This window comes from Pinus tabuliformis, chromosome 8 (genome assembly GCF_031772625.1).
Source record: "Pinus tabuliformis cultivar Carrire ecotype Pingquan chromosome 8, CPIR1, whole genome shotgun sequence".
Classification (NCBI taxonomy): domain Eukaryota; kingdom Viridiplantae; phylum Streptophyta; class Pinopsida; order Pinales; family Pinaceae; genus Pinus; species Pinus tabuliformis.
The window spans coordinates 1,734,568,012-1,734,573,774 of record NC_142294.1 but is presented as its reverse complement, the minus strand read 5'-3'; positions in this window follow the sequence as shown (position 1 = coordinate 1,734,573,774).

Here is a 5,763-nt window from a genome sequence, read left to right as displayed (position 1 = left end):
AAAATATGTGTTGAGATATCTACATGGGATGATCAATTATGGGTTGAGATATGCCTCCAGTGATGATTTGAGACTACATGGATATACATATGTAGATTGGGTTAGGAGTGTTACCAACAAGAAGAGCACATTAGGATGTTGCTTTAGCTTGGGATATTCCATGATTTCCTGGATGAGCAGGAAGCAAAAATTTGTCGCTATCAATACCACAGAAGCATAGTAATTGCAGTTAGTATGGATAGTTGTGAGGTAGTGTGGATGTAGAAGCTCTTTGCAGAGTTGTTTGATCATGTGCTAGATATTACCATGATATATTATGACAATAAAAGTGGGACTAGACTTTCAAAGAATCTAATATTCCATGACAGGTTGAAGCACATAGAGATCAAGTACCACTATGTTAGAGATATTGTACAAAGAGGAGCAATGAGGCTTCAACATCTTGACATATGAGCAAGTTGCATACATTCTCACCAAACCTTTGTCAAAATTAAAGTTCTTATTATTCAGAGAGAAACTTGGAGTGCAAGATAATGTATCCCTCCTTGAGAAGGAATACTACTGATCTAGAATACTGAGCATATGATCTTCCCCCAGTCTTTTGACTACCCATGGACTTGGTGCGAGGGCGATGAGAAACGAAGATTTTGGGTGCGAGGGTACTCCGTGAAGCCATGGACCTAATTGAGTACATGGCCCAATATGCAACCTACCCGCGAGTCACCTTCGTGTCATTATTGACTAAGGGCCATATTGAGATGGTTAAGCTTGTTGATATTTCTAACCATCTAGCTAGTAGGTGAGGAGAATTAGGTGTGTGTGATCTTTACCAAAGTCATATGTGACTTCCATGGACTTGGTTAACTTAAATTAATCTCCCTAAGTATTGGATGCAGGTTTTCTATGAATTGATCATTGAGGATCAAGTTGGGTGAGGATCAATCAACAAACATAGAGTGTGTGTGATTTTTACTAAGATAATTTATGATTTCCATGGGCTTGGTTATGGTAAATCGATCTCCCCTATTTTCATGTGGATCATTCTTCTTCTTCTTTGGATTGAGTCATCATTTATTGACTGAGATGAAATGATATGAGAAGAGATGACCCTCTCTTATGTTGAAACATGTACATCTGAGATGAGACTTATGGTGCAGATGGAAATTCCTCCCTAGCTGAGAGGGAATGTTGAAAATGAGCATCTCCAATCAGAATTTCATTATTAAAAATTGGAGAAAATTCAAATTTCCAAGGTTGACCAAGTCTTCCTCAAAGAGTATAAGTTGACACCACAAGTGAAATGACCCCTACTCAACCACATAGAAGTAGGCCATCCATTGAATTCATTTGGAGCATCACATCAACGCATCACATCAATAAAGTTCGATATGAAATTACATGGATCTCTCATACGTGTGAATGAATCTGAGGAGAATATTTTATATCTGAGTTAACCAACATTTTCTCTCTCTTTGTACCTATGTCGAATCTGTTTGACTTGGGTCATTATCTGTTGCTTTGACCTAGCTCTATGGCTCTGGTTGGAGGCTAAACTTTGAAGGAGACTTTGAATATGTTTGACCGCACTATTATGGGAACATTGATTGAGGTTGACCATAGGTCAAGTCCCTCCTTTGACCTAAAATTACATGGATTTTTTTGGCCAAGTTTTAATTATTGAAGGAGGCTAAAGATTGCATATCAACTTTGACTTTGGTTGACCAAATTCATCTCTATTTTTTGGGCATGTTGACTGTGGTTAACCATAAGATTGGACTAGGGTTTGACTGTAGGGTTGACTGAAATATTTGATAGAGAGTTGCAGGAGGTTGATCAAGCTTCCACAGGCCAAATTTTCACCCTCTATTGTAGATTGTAATATTTGACCAAAGTTGAATTTTCTCTCTCTCATTTGATTGGATTTGTGTTATAAATGGAAACTAGGGCCAAATTACACCTTGGAAAAACTCATTTGATGGAGATGATGATTTCATTAGATTCCTCTTTTTGATAGGTTCAAGATTGATATATAGATCATCTCATTCAGACAAGAAGAAGTGAAAATTTGAATTTATTCTCTCTCATGCACAAATTGTTAAGGTCGACCTCAACTTAATGTAGGCTCAACAAGCCCAATAGATGTGTCCTTTCACCCTCAATAATTTGTATAAACAAGATCAATATGTATGGTATCAATGATTTTGTGAAATAAAAAAAAGATTCTATTGTACCTTTGTCCATTTTTACAGAAGAATTAATAGCACATTATGGGGATATTAAGAGAAATACATTCTTTCATCATCTGGTAAATATTTGACAAATAGATCCAATTACAAAGCATATTCAACAATTCCAAGTTCAGTCTTAGAGTAAAAAACATCCTAGAGGATAATATATTAAACCTCTTTATGGGAATTTATGTTGGCATTATGATTCAAGTGTTGTCCTTGATGGCAACTCACTCAGAGGATGGTACAGGTGCTCAGAGGTTGGTACAAGTGATGGCATCTTAATCAGAAGACAGATCTCAGTACAGCATGCCAAGGAAGCTCATACACGCCGTTTCGTTAAGCCCAAGTCGCGTGTACACGCTAGTTCGATTCATAAAAAGCGCGTGTATGTGGAAAGGTTCCTTTGGTCCATGGTGGTTAGTCCTTGGAAGTTGTGCCTATGATTTCGGACCATTGTGTCTCGACGGGTGTGTCGATCCCTAGTTTTGAAGTTGATGGTATTGTGTTACTATGGTTTTGGCTCTTGGTATTGAGCTAGGCCTAAGACTATATAAGGAGAAGAAGATCATTAGGCAAAATCATCTTTCGACAAGGGCTTGAATATCTAAGAGTGAAAGAGATCTGATTTGCAGGTGCTGGGTTGCTTGATCTAAGCCAAGGAGAAATCACATTGGTTGATGGAAGACTAGATCTAAGGATAGATCGGGATCTAATGGTTTGAAATGCACTATCATGATATGGTTGATTATGCTTATTTCTAGATCTGCATATTGTCGCAATGCTATGTTCTGGGTCTAACTAATGTCTGGTACAGCTGCAAATTGAGAAAGTTTATTTTTAGATCTGTACGCAGGTTGGCTTCGGTAAAAGAGCGTGTATACGCGGGTTTGGCTCCTTGAAGTAGCGTATATCTTTTGAAGCTTGTTTTTGGGTTTACAGTGGGGTCTGACAGTTATTGCAGAGTTCTGTAGTCTGCTCTGTGTTCTGGTAACTGATGATTGACAGGGTTCAGTGGTTCAGTGATTCAGAGTTTGGTTGTTTTATGCTTCAAATGATCTGTTGTGGAAATTGAATGGATTGTGGTCTTCAGATTGTAATGTTGTGCTTCAGGAATATTCAAGTCTGAAAATGTATGAAAGGTGATACCTGAAGAAAAGAAGATTGTAGGTCAGCACCTACGTACTAGTATCTTGGCTAGTACAAGAACAAAGGGGGTTGGAGCTCCCTTCCAAGGAAGTTTGGAGAACGAGAGAAGGTTGTAGCCTTCTGCAGGTTGTAGCCTACGTACTGGTATAAGGCTGCACCAGTACAAAAGATTGTAAACTGAAGTTTCTTAAAGAAAGATAGAGATAACTTGCAGCAGGTGGTTTTCACCCACATTGGGTTTCCACCTTATATCTTGGTGTTCATGTGTGTGGCTTTTGATCCGTTCTGTTGTACTGCATCTGCTTACTGTTAATGTGCTGAATAATGTCCTGATGAACTTAACTGAAGAATAAGCTAACTAAGTTATGAGTTTTCTGCTTATACGCTGTTTTATTTAGTCACAGTAGCGTGTACACGCTGTTTTACTTAACTGAAGTAGCGTATATGTTTTTGAGCATTGAAAAGGTTTGATTGATCTGATAATACTGATTCACCCCCCCTCTCAGTATTATTTCCAACAATTGGTATCAGAGCAGGTCCTTCAGGGAAGCTTGATCGCTTGAAGGTAGATCATTCATCATGAGCAACTACGAGAAAGAAGCATCAATCAGGCCACCGGTTTTTGATGGAACAAATTTCAATTATTGGAAGGTAAGAGTTACTGCATATCTTCAATCTCTTGGTACAGAAGTTTGGAACATTGTAGAAACAGGCTATGCTTTTCCTTCAGCTACTCCTACAGATCCAGCTGAGAAAAAGACATATGAAACAAATGCAAAAGCAGTCAGTACTCTATTAGGAAGTATATCCCAAACAGAATTCATGAAGGTCATGCACTTCAAATCAGCAAAAGAGATATGGGACAAAATGATCACTAGCTATGAAGGAGATGAACAGGTAAAGGAAGCTAAACTTCAAACTCTCAGGATTCAATATGAGACTCTCAAGATGTATAATGATGAAAGTGTGGCAAATTATTTTCTTCGGGTAGACGAGATTGTTAATTGTATGAAAAATTTGGGTGAAGAAATAAAAGAGACTATAGTAGTTTCAAAGATTCTAAGATCATTATCCCCCAAGTTTGAATCTAAAGTATCTGCAATAGAAGAAAAGGAAAATCTCAAAGTTCTCACTATGTCTCAGTTACATGGAATTCTAACTGCTTATGAAATGAGAAAGGGAGGTCCATCAGACAGAAGGGAAGCTGCTTTTAAGGCATCAGGAAAAGAAGATTACTATGAGGCAAGCCATGTTCCAGAAGAAGAGGAAGAAGAATCAAATTTTGTCAGAAATCTTCAAAGGGGTGCTGGAAGGTTCAGAGGTAAGCTACCTTTCAAATGCTTTGCTTGTGGAAGAGTAGGTCATTATGCTGCAAAATGTCCTAATAAAGATAAAGGAAAAGAACCTGCTAGATGGAATAAGAAACAAAGTGCAAATAAGAAAAGCTACTACACCCATGAAGATAGTGATGGCTTATCAAACAGTGATGAAGATGAACAAGGTAATAAATATAAGCTATTAATGGCATTTGAAGATGATGATTATGAGGATGCTGTAGATGTGGATAATCTCTATAATGAAATTACTAGACTCAAGAGATGCATAGAAGAAAAGAGTGTGATCATTGATACTTTGCAATTTCAAATTGATGAAAAGGAAAAACATCTTGAAAAACTAGAAGGTGAAATTGTTGGTCTCAGAAAAGAAATTGAGAAAACAAAAGCTATTAATCTTAAGTTTGTCAAAGGATCTGAAACTTTGGATGAGATTATCAATGTGCAGCGGTCTCCTCTAAACAAGACAGGTTTGGGCTATAATGGAGAAACCTCTAAAGCATCCACCTCAAAGAGTTATCTTGATGCAGCAAGAAGAAATGAGCAGAAGAACAATGAAGATAATCAGGTAAAGCAGGGACGAATTACAAACAGAAACTATCAGGGACAATCCTTCTTAAGGGTGAACAAAAGCTACAACCAACCACAGGTAAAATCTTCTCAGTTTGGCACAAGAATAGATGAAAATAGAAATTACAATCAGTTGGCTGGTAGATTCAATAACCGCAGAAGCTTCTTCAATGGACAATGCTTTTCTTGCCATAACTTTGGTCACAAAGCAGCTCAATGTGTTGCATATAAAACAATCATGACTAGGGAAGCTCAAAAACAAAGAAGTATGACAGGGATTACAAAGAGGACCTATAACAACTTTTCGGTTCTTGAAAATGAAGTTGAATGTTCTATTTGCAATAATTTTGGTCATAAAGAATCTGAATGCAGGAGCAGGTTTCAGGAGAAAAAGGAACAAGCCACGAGCACCAAAAAATGGAGAATAAAAGAACCTCAGACAGAAAGATGTGGGATAGCGTTTTATGCAGAAGGACAGGAAA